Source organism: Apteryx rowi, unplaced genomic scaffold, assembly GCF_003343035.1.
Source record: "Apteryx rowi isolate R43461 unplaced genomic scaffold, aptRow1 scaffold_158, whole genome shotgun sequence".
NCBI classification, from domain to species: domain Eukaryota; kingdom Metazoa; phylum Chordata; class Aves; order Apterygiformes; family Apterygidae; genus Apteryx; species Apteryx rowi.
Window position 1 is genome coordinate 83,666 of NW_020447841.1, and position 19,313 is coordinate 102,978.

The 19,313-nt window shown below is 45.1% G+C and overlaps 1 long non-coding RNA gene across 3 annotated transcripts; it reads right to left on the reverse strand.

Annotated features, from left to right (window-relative positions):
• Positions 1–4,465: 4,465 nt before the first annotated feature.
• LOC112962911 lies at positions 4,466–7,910 on the reverse strand. 3 transcript variants are annotated; one of them, XR_003252453.1, is made up of 3 exons: positions 7,788–7,910; positions 4,805–4,945; positions 4,466–4,526 (listed from the first exon to the last, which is right to left on the reverse strand). It is a non-coding gene; the product is annotated as an uncharacterized LOC112962911 (long non-coding RNA). The 3 variants fall into 3 exon arrangements; XR_003252451.1 differs by lacking the exon at positions 4,466–4,526 and adding an exon at positions 4,653–4,729; XR_003252452.1 differs by lacking the exons at positions 4,466–4,526; positions 7,788–7,910 and adding exons at positions 4,653–4,729; positions 5,967–6,034.
• Positions 7,911–19,313: the final 11,403 nt, after the last annotated feature.

Consider the following 19,313-nt stretch of genomic DNA (forward strand, 5'->3'; position numbering starts at 1 on the left):
AYTTTAGTTGCCCGGATGACCCTCAGTGGTCTGGGGTGCAGGCTTCAAACCTGTAGCTGTCTAGCGACAGAGTGGTTCAATTCCACCTTTCGGGCGGAGCGGTGTGTAGCTTTTGTCAGCGCGGACGTTGGTGACGGTTCAACGGCTGCGGCCTGTTGCCGTTAGCGGGGGCAGCCCCGGCTCGGCTTGACCGGGTCACCAGCCGCGTACTGCTGAGGGGGATTTTTGCTACTTGCTCGCTTTCTGCTGACAGACTTCCCTGTATGCTGGTTTGCGGCGAGCTTTTTTTTACAAACGCTCACTCTCAGCCTGCGCTGAGCTAGAAGGCGGCTCGGTGGGGTGGGGCAAGAGGCCGTGGCTGTGTCCCAGCTCCCCGCTGAGGGCCTCCTCACTGCTCTCCCTCTGCTTGGATGGGCACTAAAGGGAAATGAGAGATATAGATGATGCATCTCCACCATTCTCAGGAACGTTTTGATTTGGACATCTCAGCAAAACAAGTATTTTCACTGCATTGTTTTTCCCTAAGCCTGGTGCCTTGTTTTTGACCATCCGTTTGGAGCAGGCTCATGCTGGACTGATGAAATAGCAGTGTGCTCAGCRCAGCTGAAGCAAGCAAAATCTCCCAAGGGTGCCTGGGTGACAAGTCAGATTTTAATTGGATTCTACTGAGCAGATCTTTTTAAACAGTGTCACACGTCCTACAAGAACAGAAAAAAAGTAAATAACAGAAGCCATTCTCTAGATCTGCTCCATATTGACTGTAACCCATCTCCCACCCACGCTACAACAAAGATGCTTCACTTCAGCAGTAAGCACTGGTGCTAATAATGTCACCCAGCCCCATGAAAAATAAAGGTTAGTGTGAAGCTAAAAAACATATTCTTTGAGCAGAAGGCAGTTATTCTGTGATATCCTCTTGCAATGACTCCAGCAGATGATTTGCAAAACCTCTCGTTAGGACAGGACTCCAAACCGCCCCACTATGGGGGCTTTTTTGAGGACATTTCCTCATCATTTCCTGGTGCCACTGCCAGGAAGGAGGATTCTGCCAGGTGAATCCCACAGGGGAGAGAAGAAATACTGAGTCAGTTATCTGGTCTCTGGTGTTCCCGGGTGCAGTTTGGGCTTAACACCGTCATCCRTAGTTAAATATATAAGTCCCTCTGAGGATCTAAGCCTGGATGACTGTGCTTCCTTTACACAAAATGACTCATTCCAGCTAAAAGACTGGGAGGAGAAGGGAAGGGCACAAAGTGCCCTAATACCACCACTATTTGGCTGCTATTGCTTCCAACTTAGTGAGCACCGTTGTCAATGAGAAACAAGTAGCTATGGTGCCAGCAAGGACTGTCCTTCTGTGAATAAGCTGGCCTGTGAGGGGAAATCTGGGGGGGGAAAAAACACAGCTGCAGCTCACATGGCACATGCCAACTTTTTATTGCTTTGTGAGAGATTTGCGTGAGTTCTCCCCAGTGCAGCTGGGAGCACAGCGAATCCCAGATGTCTATCTATCTGCTTCGTGCCCCTCCAGCTACCAGGCTGCATCCGCTGCCCATAATGAACTTTCTATGTGGAATTTCACTGTGGCCTCAGAAATTGGTATCTGTGCTGTAGTGTGGCTGGGGGCTTTTGTTTGCGTCGGAGGGGGAGCACTGGAAAGGCCTTTGCCCAGTAGTGGGCAGCTGAGGACGTTAAAGTTAGATGTCAGTTACCAAGTAGAACATAATACGGCTCTTTCATGTGGTGTTTATAACTGAACATGCTGTTTTGTGTCGGCCTATTTTTTTCTTCCAAGAAGTAGTTTTGGATTCAATTATGACAATTACATTCTTCTATTCACCCYCCCTCCAGCCCCCACCCTTGCCCTATGTGCACACAAACACAAATGGGAATTATGTGCTCTGAGTGTGATTTGAACTATACAGCCTGGGATCTGTGCCTGGCATTGAGTTCACTTTTTTTCTTCAGAACAAAAAAGACTACATCCACTCCACACTCTTTCTTCGCCTTAGAATAAAGTGTGATGGTCAGATTGCTGGTGGGGGTCATTTGTCCCTGAGGGGAGCTAATTGGAAAAACAGACTTTCAAACACATGAGGAAGAAGACCCGGGAGCCCAGGCCACAAAGGCTGTGGTAAGCAGTTGAGGGGTCTAAGTTTGTGAAATTCTGTGTGAAGTAATGCTACACAAGCCCCCTGAGCTGCTTACACAACCCCCACTTGGCTCACCTACTCAGGCAGTACTTCACGTGGTCAGTAATGCAGGAACATGGCAAGAAACTATCCCTTCTCTTGGGGCTGTGCCCTCACAAGTGCCCTAGCAGGACTGCACTCCTAGGACACAGCTGAACCCAGAGGAAGCATGAGAGGGTAATTAGGACAGGAGACACAACARGATCCCTGCTCTTGGACCCTTTAGCTAACACAGGAGATGGGACAAGGCCTTAGAAAATAGGGCACTGTATTTCAGTGCTATTTTTTAAGCACTCTGATTTAAGGAGAACGCCAGTGTGGAAGCCAGTGTAGATGAGCAGCCTGCGACTTTGCCTTATAGTAAGGACATTTTGCACAATAATATCCATGTCTTGCCTGAGTCTTGCTTTGTTTGGAGTCRGTCATTAGTCAGCCAAAGCATTCAGCGTTTGAACCTGAATGTCACTTTCTTCACTGACAAAGGGCCAAACTAACAGGAGCCAAAGGCTTTGCCACTGGTTAGAAGGCAAGCCAGGGGTTATTTAGAGCCAAGATGCATGAGAGCCTGGCTTTTCAGCCGAACATAATCTGCCTCCTGTTGTTTTCCCCGTGGAGTCACAGAGCGGTGAGGAGGATGTGTTGGTGACAGATGGCTGACGCGACTTGCTAAGTGTATGGGTGACTGGGCTGTGACTCAGCAAGTGTTTGGTTACAAGAGCCCGGGTGCATGTGCTTTTGCACTGGTAACGTTGGACCTGACTAGGTCCCCTACATAACTAAAACCAGGATGTCACCTGACGTCTGTGATTGCCTTCCTTCATGGGAGCAAAGTCACGTGATTGCCTTCTACTAGAGCAGAAAGTCAAGCTTCTAATTATTGTTTACACTGATAATGGATAAAATCTGAGTGCATATAAATATATGGCCTGCCAGTGATGCCTTCATGTCCAGTTGGCCAACAGGAAACCATTCAACACTCTGACCTAAAATAATGACCATCTTGTTTGGAGGGAGTAGCTCTCAGCAAACTTCTTTTGCAGTCAAGTCACTAGAGGGGGACAAAGACCTGTTCTGGGTATACATCCAAATACCAGATTCCCCACTGCAGCTGTGGGATACAACTCGGGAGAGGCAGAAGCAAAGACGGCCCTTGTATTCATCAGATTTGAAGCTACCCAAGTGCTGGGGCAGTTTCCCAGAGGCTGAAGTGGCAGCTGGGGATCAGCTGTGTGTAGGGTGAACGAAGCCACTCCTTTTCCACCAGAAGCAAGTGGTGCATGCATGTGCATGTATAAGTTAGTTAATAACTTTTATGTCGGCTCTACCCCAGCGTTCCTCACTATGTAGGGCCAGCCCTTCCATAGCTGGCTGTGGCTTTCGAAGGCTAAATTCCAATCATACCAGAACGCAGGACAGCGTCACCATGGCAGAGGATCCAGACAATCACGTATGCTTAAAGGTACGTGCACTTTATGAATGGGGAGAGATGAATTCTCAGGTCTGGATAGGTGCCAGGTGTTACTGTTGTCTGTGTGAGTTGGAGACGTCATGGAAATACTGGAAGATTTGAACTTGAACAGAGTGTACCTGCGTGCATCCCACATGCGCGCAGAGAGCCGAAGTGGCTGGAGCAACAGCAAGGCAGAGTTTGCAAGTAACATATTGACCTGAAGTGCTTAAAAGCCACTACACACGCTCCCCTGGCAAAATGTCGACTGGAATGATTCATACAAATGGATTGTGATACGCAGTCCTCAGCCCAGCCAGGCTGTGCTTGGAACCAAGACACTCCCATTTTCTCCCCTCCAGCATATTTCCCTGACCAAATCCAGGATTGAGCCATTTGGCTCTGACTGGAGCTGGTCAGAACATGTTTTTTTCCTTTTCTTTTCTCTTTTCTTTTCTTTTTTCTTTTCTTTTTTTTTCTCTCTTCTCTTCTCTTCTCTTCTCTTCTCTTCTCTTCTCTTCTCTTCTCTTCTCTTCTCTTCTCTTCTCTTCTCTTCTCTTCTCTTCTCCTCCTTCACCCTTTGGAAAATGTTGACATTTCAGCAAAGGACTGAAAACCCAAACCCTGAATATTTTCCATTGGAAAATGCTGGGGGAAAGAGAGAGGTATAATCCCCAAACTACCAACAATCAAATTTCATTTGCTTTTAAGGCTTTTGGATTTATGAGAGGGGGTTACATTTTGAGGAAAGAAGACACTTACTATGAAAATATTTGTTCTCTCAAAATCCATATTTTCACTAGAGAAGTGTTCCAACTGGCATCCTTTTCACTGGGGTTAGTTTGGACATTCACTACATCTAATCTTGGAACTGACCTGAAGAAAACCTAATTGAGAAACGTAAATCTTTTATTGGATTATAAAGCACAAATGATGCTCATACAGCACGACTTTGAGATAAATCTTGATGTTCTGTATTTGTCAACAGTCACATTCACACAAATAGATCAAGCAAGTTTGGAATCTGGTCTCAGGAGGTGGCAGGCTCCCAAAGCTCCAGCTGACTTGCCTTCAAGCTCTGAACACATTCCTAAAAAGAATCTACATTTCATGAGATCACATCAAAGGCTATAAGGGAAACAATATGTACTGAAATGTGTATTACCTGTAACTATCCCTTGAGTAACTGATAGCACAGGAACACTTGCAAGCATTTTGTTCTGATGTCTTCAGCTGATTCTGTCTGAATTGTAATGTAGACCTCAAACATCTGTTTCATCTTGTCTTTGCATATTATTTTGCTTTCCTGTAAGTTAAAAATAAAAAATGAAAGGGATATTGTTAGCGTAACAGAACACACATATTTGTAGGGGAGGAATTATGCCCTAAAACTTTTACTAAATGTGGCTAATAGCAGGTTAGAGTTTAAAAATGGAAAGATTTAAAAATGGGTATAAACTGGTCATAAATAAACTTAGGCTGCAAACTAGTAGAAGTTTTCAAAACAACAGCAGAGTGGTTACTGAATCTACTCCTCTGCTGTATCTTACAACTAATCAAGATCTGTCTTAAAATAGTTACATTTTTTATTCCCATTGGCCTTATTAGGAGGACTGGGAGACCAAACAGATTAAGCCAGGGCATGTGACTGTTAACATTCATGGAAACATATTCCACAAATGAAACTTCCTGAAGAAAATCAGATTCTAGCTTCCTTCTGGTAACTTAAGGGGGCAATGACCTATTTATATTACCTTCATATCACGCTGGCACAGGGGCTGAGTCCCACAACAAGAACTCAGAACAACCCTTCTGGGCCAGAGCAATGATCCCCCCAGACTAGTGCTCTGCTCCCAGCAGGGGCAGGAGGAGAGACTATTCAAAGAGAGCGCACAAGCCTGGCACTTTCCTCGTCTGTTCCCCTTGTATTTCCTCAGTATTCACTGTTGTTAGATTGAGGATGTTAGACTGTACATCCCTGCCAGTTCCCTTTGGTATCCATTCACAGAGCTGTTGCCTGAAATTGTCTAATCCCATTTTGAGCCTGCTGATACTTTCTGCCTCTGCAACCTGCTGGGCCAACAACTTCCAGAAGTTCACTACCCACTGTGTAAGAGGTACTTTCTTTAATCGGTTTTAAACCAATCTTCTATGAGTTTCATTGAGTGCCCCCTAGTTCTATTACTGAGAGATTTGGCTACTAACAGTTCTACAGTCACCTCAGCCACAGCCTTCCTGATTTTGTGAACCTAACCCGTAAGCACCAGAGAAATAGCTAAGAATCAAAATATTGGGTTGCTCAGCTCACTTCCGTTCCTGTCACTTACCAACTTGCCCAGAGTGGTTATATGCCTGGAGCACTCTGGATGTTACCAAACTCAGAGGGGAAAAAAAATGACATCAAAGCAGATGGACTGCAACCTCCTTCCACTGCTATTCTTCCTGTGCAGCTGTTCATCAGCAAAGCAATGGGTCCGTTTTGTGGCTAAGAGCTGGATGCTGGATGGCCCTGTCCTTCCCTTGGGGAGCTGCAGTTCCCTGCCCAGCAGGGGGCTGCAAAGCAGCAAGCAGGATTTCGGGGAGGCTAGGCTGGCAGTCCCAGCGGGGGTGTCAGGGGCATCTTCCAAAGTGGCTTTAATTAATGAGCACATGTGCAGCGAGGAGAGTTACAGCATCCCACTCAAATTGTTGACTTGGAGCTGCTTCTGGAGACAGCCGTATTCTGCTCATTAGGAAAGAGCTTTTTTGCAATGCCCTTGGATTGGATGGCTCTTGGATTGCACCACAAGATCAAGTCCACGTACGGGCTGCCTGCCTTTCGGCTGCCAGCTCCAAGAGGGTTGTTTTTCTTGTCTTCTCATTCTCAAGGAGTGCTCAGCCAGATGGCCTGTTTTCGAATGCACTGTGCGTTGGTTGGATGTGTGTTTGGAGAGTCTGCCAGCTTCACGAGAAGGAAGAAAGAGCAAAAGAAAGGGAAAAAAAGCGCCATTTGGTATCTATCTCTGGGACCCAGCCAGAGTTGAGGCTCTGTTTGAAGAAGGGGGGAGTCTTAAGAGAAAAACTCTAGACAAAATTGAAAGCTGGAGAAACTTTCGAGCTTGACAGACCGGGAGACTGAAGTTCTCTACAACACCTATCCACTGTCTCACTTGCAAATATGTAGCAGAGTCCCGCAAGAACAGTATTAGAGCAAGCATCGAATACCTGTCCTGCTGCCCTCCCAGTGTCCCTCACCTATGAGCTGAGATGCATGGAGGTGACTCAGCCGGCCTCTCCACTGAGGCTGGGCAATGCTGCCTCTGGCTTTGCGATTTGGCTCTCTGTCCACTAAAAACTGAAATTAGAGCATGCAGTCCAGATCAGCCCAGGAAGCAGAGCTGCAATGGAGTTGTACAAAATAAATACCACCAGCACTCAACTCTCTATGAAAAGAGCCTTCATTTTAGTGCAGGCCAATGTCATTTTCTTGAACCCCCTGATGTTTGCTTACCAGAACTACCTTCTGATGGGCAGCAAATAAATACAAGGCAAACAGAGAAACATTTTCTTCCAGCACTCAGAGGCAAATAATTTGAACCTGACAAGAAAAGTCTATTGGTGAAGGGAAGGTGAAAGTTTTAAAGGTTGGGTGGATATAACTTGGCTTTCTTATTCAACTTGATGTTGTGTTGTGGTAACAACACATTGTTCCAAGCAGCAGGAGGAAGTCTTGCTAATCTGAGCTGGGGAAAGCCATGTTTGTAACCATCCCTGCTGGCTGACATGCTGCTGTGTTTTACAAGCAAGCTTGCCTGCTTGCTCATAGAAATCATGGCACAAAGAAGATGGTTGCAGGAGCATGTGTATTTGTGCGGATGTATGTGTAACTGCAAGCCCCGTGTCTCTGCTGATTGCTTCAAATTATTTTCACTGAAATGATCAGAATTCAAGGGCCATCAGGGCAGACCRTGTCTCCATGGCAACACAGGCTGGGCTATGGGAGCAGACATTCTTTAGATAGCGAGGGCAAAGGGGGTTCTGACTCCCTCCTGTTGGCCACATATTTCAGGCAAAACCTTCCAGTATCTACGGCATGCCATAAACACCTCTGGCTTCCCAGGATTTCCTGACCATCATTGCACTATGTCCAACAGGCACACCACACTCACGTCACAGCAGGAGCAAGGACACCATTCACAGTCTCCAGCACAAAAAGATCAGGACCCTTCCCTGAATGTGGGAAACATCATCAGTTGTTTGCAAAATAGCATCTTTGACACTGAAACCTAGTGGTGCAGATGCCGTCCTGGAAGGAAAAGAGAGTACATACAGGTCAGCCAGTTCAAGACAGTGAATGCTTAATGCAGATACATCCTTGCATGGGTAGGAAGGCTGTACAATGAAATCGCCTCTCCTCCCACCCAAATAGGCTGCTATTGCTGTATTTACAGCTAAGATCCTTACGAGAGATTGTCTTTTCTGTCTGCCAGAAAACAAGATGGGAAAATCCACCAGTAAGTTCAGTCATTCTCCCCAGGGCTTCAGAGGGTTCATTAAGCCACTCAGGTAATTGCCTGATTGTCACTGAGTGCTGTGTCATGGAAGTGGTAAAGGAAGGATTGCCGTCTTTCTAATTGCACGGAAAATTCAGGGGTCCAGGAGTCAGAACACAGGGCTCTGACACAACTCAAGGGATGCCCTTAGGCTAGTTACTGCAACTCTTGGCAAATGGAAACAGTAATTATCATGACAGTTGCTGTTGGGGCGGGGGGGGGGTAGCCACATGTTTATAAAGGTCCTTCGTGCATTTTGAGTGGACGATCAACTAGAAACAACACACAGCCATCAGCTCACCCAAGCTGCACTGGCTATGTCAGATGCCAGTATCAACCTCTGCATTGTTGGCGTGTGATAATTTTCACTTGCTTTATTTCATCACTGTAGCACTGCTTGACTCCTAGGCAAGTGCATCTCTAGCACACTGGCCAATACTGGTCTTCAAGTGCAAGCTGACAGGCTAGTCTGAAAAAAACTATTTCCTGTAGTTATCTGGCTGGGTGTCATTACATACCCAATGTTGTCCAAGGAGGGAAAAGTAGAAGAAATCCCCAGGCATGGGGTTTGGGAAACTTGTGTGGTGTAAAGAGGGATGAGGCCTGCCTTATAGCACCAGTTCTGGCTGCTCTGGCACCAGCTTTTGTGTATAATTGTTTTGAGCCACAGTCAGCATCTGGATGGGAGTTCCCTGATGAATGAAGGAGCAGACTTTCAAAAAGCCTCTACTGTCCAGCTAGTTACAATTCAGTGCCTACCTCAGAGCACCGCAGGTCTGTATTGTGTTGCCCATTATGAACCATAGTCTTGAGTGTGGCTGTACCAGAGTTGAGTAGCACCCACTCAGGGACTGGGAGGAATGACTCCAGTTTTGCAGCAGAGCAGATCCTTCAGGCACCATCCTTCTTGAGTGGCTCAAAGCTTTGAGAGAGTGAGCTCCCCAACCCCATTAAAAAATGGCCAAAACACTGCTTCTTTCATGTCTGGCCCTGTTCTGCACCCAGCAGCTCTAAGAGCATATCCTTGACTTCATCAGAACAATAATGTTGCCAGCCAGAAGAAGGAGACATGATGGGGAGCACACCCAACTTCTTTTTCCACCTTCCCACCTCTTAATTGCTGGGGAAAACCTCTCTCTGATCAGCTTCTCCAAACAACAGGAGATGGGACAACAGGCACAGGACAGAGCATGGCGTCAGTAGCAAGTACATGATTACTGAAGCTGGAGTTCTTGTTTAGTTTTTAAGCCTAGATATACACAGAGCGGATGGTACCAGGGATCCATACTGCTTATGTTGACAAGCCTATGCAGGCCAGGCATGGAGCCAATGCTGTTCTACTGGAGTGGCTCACTCAGATCCATTCTTTCAGCTAAGTCTATGAGCTTTCCTGATTTGTTGGTGGTCCATATCTCCTGTGGACCATATGTTTGATATTTAGTGGGGAAAGCAGAGGTTAAAAAGATTAGAATTCCTTTTGAAGTTAGAAGAGGGAAAATCTTCAGAGAATGACTTATGGATAGAAATAGCTCAATCAGTCAAATCCAGAGGTTCTGTTTGACTCATGAGCTGGAGCTGGATGTAAGGACAAAGACAGTTGCTTTAAAAAATCCTCGTCAAAGGTAAAATGGAAACCATAAAGTGGAAAACAACTGAGTAGATGTTCTAGATACTGTACTCTCAAATTCACATCACTACCACACTGACTGGCTCTTAGATTGTGAGTCCACAGTGGTTCACAAGTCTCCCTAAAAAGAGTGTGTGCATACACACAAACACACACACAAACATGTAAATACAATATATGTAACTATTAACACAAATATTCATACTGCAATTTCTTGGCAGCCATTTTACCATGACTTCAGCAAGGCTTTTGACAGTCTCCCACAATATTCTTGTATCTAAGTTAGGACATGATGGTTTGGATGGATGGACTACCAGATGGGTAAAAAACTGTTTTAGATGGTCAGGCTTAGAAAGTAGTGGTTGGTGTGTCATACTCTACCTGGAGGCTGCTAAGAACAGGAGTACTGCAGGGGTCTATCTTGGGACCTGTCCTGTTTTAACATCTTTATGAATGGTCTGGAAGAGGCAACTGAATGCTTGCTCATCAGGTTTGTAGATGACATCGAATTGGGAGGGGCAGTTGATTTGCTTGAGTGCAGGACCACCATTCAGAGGGACCTAGATGGGATAGAGGAATGGGCTGACAGGAACCTTATGAAATTCAGCAAGGACAACTGCAAAGTCCTGCGCTTGGGAAGGAAGAGCCCCTGCAATGATACAGGCTGGGGCCTAATGGGCTGGGGAGCAGCTCTGCAGGAAAGGACCTGCAGGTGTTGGCAGACAGCAAGCTGGGCATGAGCCAGCGGTGTGCCCTGGCAGCAAGGGAGGCCAACAGTATCCAGGGCTGTGTCACCAGGAGCATAGCCAGGAAGCTGAGAGATGTGATTACCCCCTTTCCTAAGCATTCATTAGACCACATCTAGAATACTGCATCCAGTTTTGGGCCTTCCAGTCGAAAGACATCGATAAACTGGAGCGAGTTCAGCAGAGGCCAGCAAGATGGCTGTGCGCTGGAGTACTTGCCCTGCAATGAGAAGCTGAGGGAGCTGGGCTTGTTCAGCCTGGAGAAGACATGGCTTTGGTGGGGGGCTAATAGGAGCCTCCCAGTACCTATGAGGAGGTTATCGAGAAGATGGAGCCAGGGTCTTCACAGTGCTACATGGTGGGAGGATGAGAGACAATGGACATAAGGTGAAACAAGAAAGGTTCAGGCTCAGGATATAAGGAAAACCTTTTTCTCCATGAGGATAGTCATGCAGGGGAGCGGGTTGCCCAAGGAAGTTGTGCAGTTTCCATCCTTGGAAGTTTTCAAGACCCAGTTGGATAAAGCCCTGAGTAACCTGGTCTGGTCTTATAGCTGAGCTCCTCCTGCTTTGGGCAGGAGGTTGGACTAAAGACCTCCTGAGATTCCCCCTGATCTCCTTTCCAACCTGAATGATCTGAGATCATATGATCTTGAAAGGTCTTTGGTTGCCAGAAAGTTATCCACTTAAGGAGCAGACATAATACCATGTGAGTTGATGTGAGCAGAGGGTGTAAAGAGGGACAGGGGGACAGACTCTTCAGTGCTGCCCAGTGACAGGATGAGAGGCAATGGGCACAAATTGAAACACAGGAAATTCTGTCTAAGGAAAAACTTTTTTACTGTGAGGGTGACTGAGCACTGGAACAGGTTGCCCAGAGAAGTTGTGGAATCTCTATCCTTGGAGATATTCAAAAGTTGCCTGGGCAACCTCTTCTAGGTGACCCTGCTTGAGCAGTGGGGTTGGACTAGATAATCTCTAAAGCTCCCTTCCGACCTCAACCACGCTGTGATTCTGTGATTCACTAATCACTCTGTCCATGTAGAAACTACTCCAAAAAATGTCACGGTGAATAGTTTGCAATTTGTATACAAAGATTTGTTTGCATAAAATAATTACTTGAATATTTTAGACTAACAAATAGTTGAGCCAAAGTCTGTCTGCCTGTTCTTCACAGGCTGAGAAGGAATGAAAGTTCAGTGAGTTTATCACCCAATTACAGACCAGTTTTCCTTAATGTCCAGTCACCAGTTAGTAGATTGAAAGCTGTGTTCTCTCTCATTGAGGGCCTGTGTCATCCACACATGAAAAAGAATAAGAATGCCAAACACCAAAGGCTGCTAGAAATATTTCTTTGATTATTACTACAGCATCTTCCATTTGAGAACTCAGATTTCTTCAGTGCTGTTAATTAAGCCTCAAAACATTTATGTCAGACAGTTCAATATCGTTACCCCTTTTTACAGATTGGGAAACCAAGATCTAAGGTTTACTCAGGGTCACTCAGTGAATTAGGTGCAGAACCAGAAATATAATCTGGGAGTACTGGCTCCCAGGCTGCTCTTGCAATCTGTAGACAAAGCTCCTTCCCTGTAAAATTCCATCTAAGCTCTTCGTAGAATAATTAGAGCAAATTTATTTCCTCACTCGTTAACAATGAAATCTGACAGGCTTTGTACTCAGGATGCTGAAGCTCAGTTAGGAGACCAAGGCTCTTCTCCATGAGGGGAGGCCTGGAATGTCAGTCTTTAGGTGGTTTAGTAGGGGCATGGTTCCAGCTGCCAGGTACTTGAACTCCTGCCCAAAACCCTGTGGCAGAGCTTTAGGGGAGAAACAGAACATGAATGACCAAAGTGAAGTACCCCAAATGTTGGGAGGGATTCAAACAAAGAGCAGCTATTTTTGTAATAGCATTGTTTTGCCCTTGGTGGCACTTAAGTATGAAAGAATATCTACCAGCCTTGGTGTTAGACTAATTTCACTTTTCTTTTGATTTTGTTTGTCTATGAACTGCACAGGTAGTATTTCAAATCAGCAAGCTGAAAATGCTCTGAGGCACAGGGAGGTTCATGGCAGTATTTCAGATGTGCCCCTCAATTGTGTCTTCTTCAGTTCAATGAGATCCAGAGCACACAAGGTTCCTAAGGGCTTCAGGTTCCCTAGTGGTGACTTACACTATCTTGGGATTCATAAATGAGTCACAGACTTCTCCACCTTCAAAAAAAACATGATAGCCAGGGCAAATGACCCACCTTCCTCTCTGTCATCATCTCTCCCACTGCTACCTCAGAGGCCCAGAAGCTGAGACATGAAGAGCTTCTGAAGCACTGAGCACTAACCATTTGGAAGCTAATGACTGTGAAGGGTTCTCAGCACCTCTTAACCACAGGCCATTATTTCTAAAGCTGGAGAATCCCAGACTAGGGGACACATTTAAAAATGCATCCTACTTGCATCACATGAGCATGTGCTGGCAGCAGTGGGAGACAGAATCCAGACTTTCACGTTCAGAAGTGTGTGCTTTTGTTGCTCTGACATGTTTTGTTTCTGCAGAATGATTCTGGGGAAATCCTGCATGCCCTCTGCCTTGCTTTCTTTAGCTTTTGGCTATATGAAAGCCTTCTGCAGAGTAGGGTTGAGGGTAAAGTCCAGAGACCAAAAAAGGTGAGAGGGGGACCATATTTTACAAGAAGTCTTTAGGGTGTGTGGAAGCTCATTTTCGCTGATTCTTCAGTGCCATCTGTCCCATTGCTACCAAGTCTCCAAGATCAGGGCCAGTAGGTGGCATGTTTGAATTGACTTTGAACATCTGGAAATAGTTTGCTATTTGTAGTCCCTTCCCTCAAAGCTTCATTTGTGGCTACACACGTTTAACAAATTGCCTCTTCTTTGGCCCCAGATGTCTGAAATGGCCCTTCCCCTTCGCTCTCAGGCATTTTTAGCCTCCAGGACAGAGTGCGCATAAGCTCCAGCAGTGAGGCAGATTGACAGGAAACAATGGCAGGAAAGCCCATTGTCTTAACATTTAGGGTCAAATCACCTAGGCTCTGCCTGCCCACTTCCTTTGCTCCAGCATTGTCTTGGTGACCTGTGAAGCAGAAGTTCACACACATCTTCTCCTGCAGAGATGATAAGATTGTAGACTCCCAGGCAACAGGCTGGGGAGTGATGGGGGGGCGGGGTGAAAAGGAGAGGGAAAGCACACAGGGGAGCACTTGTGTCTGTTGAACCAAAATTAAAAAGTCTGTGGAACAAAGGAGGTTGCCTTTGACTCTGGATCAAGCAATCCAGAGCCTGGAAGTGGCTATGGTTTTCTGAACTTCTAGCTGAAAGTAGCAGAAAATAGCTCTTTTCTTCCATACTGGTGGCACTGAGAGCTGCTTCCAAGGGCCCAAAACCGCAGAGAGTGAAACCCAAGGATGCAAGTCTGAACTTTCCCATTATTCTGATTTTCCCTTGGAGGGGCAGGGGAAGAGTTTTGAGTGTCACGTAGCTGGGAAGAGAGTTCAGGCTGTATTACCTCAATGGCTTCGAAGAGACCAAGAGCAAAACCAACCACAACTACCTGTCTGGTTTAAATAGGGTCAGGAGAAGTGGCAGGATAGGGAAGGGGATATTTCTTCACCAAGCTGTGCATTCAATGGAAACATGCTTTAGCAAGAAAGGAGAGTTCAGCTGAAGTCTAGAACGTGAAATTGGACAAGTGGCTTTCTAACGAAAAGCCAAAGGGGAACTTCCACCGCCTGTTTCACTGCAGCAAATGACAGCAAAACATTGCCACCAAGGGGAAGGGAGTGAGGTTAATTTGCAGTTAAGAAGCAACTTTGATACTCAACTGAGCTAAAATTTGTATAGGTATGTACAGATACAGATTTCTTGTGGGCATCTAACTCCTTCAGTTGCAGATGAGAATGACTGAAGACATTCTCATGAGCAGAGAACCTTCTATGCTGTTGACTCTTTGCCCAGCAGTCACACCAACCTTCTGTTTGCTCACAAATATCCCACTGTGTCACTCAATAACCATAGAGACTGGTAATTAAGACAAATCACTGGGAGTGATAGGTTAGGAAGCAGTAGATACAGTAAAAAGCATTAGCTGAAGTAGCCCTGTAAGAAGCTTCTTGTGGTGATAAACATACTCCTTTTTCAGGATTTCCCCAGTGAGGCACTACGACTTGTTTGTATGGTTGACACATAATAAGGTAAGCTCTCTCAGAATTTCTTCCATACCAAATGATTCTGGCAATCTGTAGGAAACAAGGAGAAGGGCTGAGTTAACACAAGAGTGGCTGCTTTTTATGTCCCTTTCCATCCTGGGACACAAGAACATTTTTGTATGTTGGCATGTTGGTATTTCATTGTGGCTCAGCTGGGATCGATGGCAGATGGCATACTGGCTTGTCCAGAAGAAGGACTAACAACATATGAAAACATCTCCTATGGCCAGTGAGGCTGTAGGAGAAACATCTGCAGCTGTTCACTTTAACAATTCACAAACAAAATAACCAACCGATAGGAAAGTTACTGTAAATTCATCAGGCATATATTATTCAACCATCTGAAGAATGGCCTGATTAATGAAAAGGTTATTTGTGAATAATTCCTGAATGAYGATAACACATCGGAAAAAGTACAGAGAAGAGATGCTGGGCTGATTAAAGGATTGGAAAACATGCCCTACAGTGAAAGACTCCAGGAGCTCAATCTATTTGAACAAAGATCAGGTGAAGGGTTGACTTGATCACTGTCTCTCAAAGCCTATATAAAACCAGAGATTTGATAATGAAAAGCTGTTTAAACTGGMATACAAATAAATAAAACCATGATAGGGAACTGAAATTGGACAAATCATGACTAGAAAAGAACGTGATTTTTTAGAAGTGAGAGTAATTAACCAGTTTATGTAAGATGGTGGATTTCTCCATTCACTAGCAATATTTTTAAAAAAAGGAGATTTTCCCCTGAAAGCTTCTCTGTAATTCCAAGAAAAAGCAATTCAGTGTAATCCTGCAGCCTATGGTATGCAGGAGCTCGGACTAATGATGACACTGGCTCCTTCTAGCTTTGTAATCTCCGAATCAATGAGCAAGTTGCTCAACAACTGGGAGCGGAAGTTAGGTGCTGAATATACCAATATACCAGTCATGAATGTTATTCAGCAAGCTCTGATATTGAAGTCTGCAATAACTGAGGTGAAAGAGATGGACTGGAGATCAGAACACCTGAGGCCCAGCTGAGATCAGTGGAAAGACTGACAGTGCTAACATCACCTTTAGTAAATCACTTAGTCAGATGTGCCAGATACACCTCCTTCACTCTCTTTGTTCCTCACAACACCAAAATCCTCTTTGCAGATTCTCTGTCCCTTGCTCTGTCCATCTCTTTGCTTTCCATCAGTGAAAAGAACTTAGTACTAACTCAGGAGGGTTTGTGAGGTTTAATTCACTACTGACTGCACAGTGCTTTAGGATCTCATCTGGGAGATTCAGTCTATGCCTGAGTGATTCCACTCACTTCTTTCTTTTGGACAAAAAGTGGGGGAAGGCACTTGCCTCCTCACATCTGGCAGCGATTGCTGTAACAACTTTAAAAATAGATTTTGGCATAGAATTAAAAAACATAAAAGCGTCCCAACTTTGAAGGCTGAAGGAGGGATTAGACAAGGCTGCTTGATCTGGTAATTCACAGGGAAATGAAAAGTTCCTCCAGTCATTACTGTGTATCACTCTCTGAATAAAGAGAGTCACTGCCTCAAACATTCCCAGCTCCATGTAGCTAAAAAAATGCCACTCCTCTTGTGGCCAAATGCAAAGCCACTCTTTGGGTCATGGGATAATATCATAAGGGTTCAGTCTGATTCATTATAAGGGAGGAGGTTTTCATATCAGTGAACAAGGCAGTTCAGAAAATCAATTCAGTCTCCACACCATCAGTGGATTTCACATCTAAAATCATAACAAAAGCTGCTAGAAGGGAAATAGGCCCACTGCTCAGCTGCCTTTCTTTGCATATCTACTTGAAACCAATCTTGCAGAAAGCTCTTAGCCTCTAGACTGAACACTAGCTGGAGCTGAAATAAATATGAATGAACAATGGTTAGGATGCTCAAGAACTGACAGTCAGATGGGGTAATGTGGTTGTACTGGGAGAGAAGAGAGGGACTGGTGAAGACAGAAGTCTGTGTGTGCGGATTCCTTTGGCAGCGGGTTCCCTTTGTTGAAGTATGTATAATAATTCCTTGTACTTCTATGAGGCTTCCTTTTAAAGACCTACAACTTCTTTATATAGAGCGAGATATAACAGTCCTTATCGTAGAGCTGCCAGGAGGTATAAGCAGGGAAATGTAACTGGCCCTGTCTTAGAGCTGCCAAGAGGTACAGAGAAAATGAACTGCCTGAGATCGCACAGAAAGACCATCCAACATAAGGCACTTAGCTAAGAGACCTAAACTGTAGGTCCCATACCAACCTATACCTAACAGAAAGAGATGGGGACTTTATCTTCTCTCTGGATGGGCCTATCCCCCCAGTTGACTATAGTGGTTAGTGAAGCTTTAAGTACCTAKGTTGAATAGATGAGGTTAGGCCCTCAGCCCAACCTCGTTATGCCTTGTTTTAGCGGCAGCTCTCTCCATTAAACTCTGAATTCCAAACTCACTGAAATCAATGGGAAAACTCTCAAGGATGCCTATGAGCTTGGAAGAAAGCCATGCATCTGATTATCCAGGCCTTGGTGGTTACCATTTCATTTGGGGAATTTTAGTCAGGATTTTAAAAACAGTTCAGCTGCTGGTACCAAGTCATCGCTAGGACTATTCCATTCAGCCTAACTGGGAAGGGGTGTTGTTTCCTGTGGGAGAGAAAGTCTGGGGAGATGCAGCATTACCCAGTGCCATCTCTGAGCCTTGCATATGAGTCAGTCATACACAGTTCCAAAGTGGCCAGAGTCCTGCATGCAAAGGATTCAGTGCATATGCAGTGGAAGATGGTCTGTGTATGTGTGCTGTTCCACTGCCTATGTCTTCTGGAAGGCCACAGTCCTATTGGAAAATTAATAGTTTCACTCAAGAACCTCAGCCACTCCTACCTAATTTCTGCCTATCTGCTAATGAGTTACAGGCTCCTTCTGGAAGGGAGACAACCTCACAGGAAGCAATGACAATGAGCACGCTGGAGCAGGCAGCTGCCCATCCTCCCTGGTAACCTGAGATTGCAGCAGGGCAAGGAGGATTACGCACCCTGCCCATCCCGGGTTGCATCGCTGATTGCGAGCTGTTCCCTTTCTTGAGGAAAATATCAGAATCAATAAAATGGCCTTTGCTTATTGTTATATTTCACACTGCTTGACCTTTCTGTTCAGCAGTTCTTTGAATGAGAAATGAAGCCAAGACTGGCAACTGGCAGATTAGCTTTAAAAGGTTTAATGATAAATTGCATCTGACTGAATGAACSTAGGAGGCCTGAAGCAATTCACTCGCTCTAAATCTTTGGGTTTTATTGAAGGGGGTACAGCTGCAAGTGGTATGAACATAGGCAGTGGGGAGACATGAATGTCTAATTTCTAAACTTTCCTCTGACTCTCATATCACCAAAGCCCTTGGATACATCATTTACTCTTTCTACCTCACAGCCCCTCTTTGCAAAGCAGACCTAGCTATCACTCTACATCACACAACAACTACAGTACTTATTATGGAATAGAGGCAATGCAGATCATCTTCTGTTCACACAGCTGCAAAAACCTAGCTCCCTATGCAGTCAATTAAAGTGTAGTGTCTGTACAGTCTGTGGCCTTGGGAAGGACCACTGACCAACCTGCTGCTGCTCTTTATTTCCACTCACAGTTGAGAGTGTTTGACCAAGGAACCATGCAGCTCCTTGTAAACTGAACTCGCCACTGCTGTACCTGCGTGTTTTCAGGCAGGGCCAAAATCAGGACCTCTGAAGACTCTTTGGCAGTAGAAGTAAGTCAGAATTCGGTCACAGGAGCATTGCAGGAGCGTGCACTCCAAAGGATCATCTCAGGCTCTTATGGAGAGTCTGATAGTCCATGAGGTTAGTCATGTCAAGCATCAGGAGATTTAATGGGAAGAGGGAAGCAAACTGCAGACACACGTGTGGGCAGTGATTTGTTCTCTCTCAGTGAAGGAGACCTTTCAGCTATTTGCTCTGAAAGTTTGTTCGCATATCATTCCTGGGAGGGACCATGCAGAGCCCTGTCCTGGGGGAAGCCACCCAAGCATTTATGACTGCTGGAGATGTAAGATATTATTGTGGCTGAAGAATGGGCTAGGTTTCTTGTCAAGGTACTGGTTAGTCACTGGTCTCAGTGTGCTGCTCTGTGAACACAATGCAGTACTGGGTCCTGACTTCATAGAAAAAGGAGAAAAAAGAAACTACCAAAAAAACCCCAACAGAGGATATTTCACATAGATGTAATTAGAAAAAATATGGAAATTTTCCTTTTTTGGATGAAAACCTGAAACCCAAACTTTTCTATATAAATACCAGATTAGAAGAAGTAAAAAATCTTCACTCTTTTTCTCATCTCTCCTTTCTCCCCTCCCACTTTTCTCTGTGCCATTACTGAAAAGAGAGTAAGAGGAAAATTGATAATAAAGCCTGGATCCTCCAGGCTTATGAGGACAGTAAAATATTTTACATAGGAAATTTTTTGAATAAAGGGCTGTAAGCAGCTCCACATCCTGACATTTCATGTTGAGCTCTCCCCCTCCACAGTTTCTGTATTCTTCAGGGAAATCCATTTG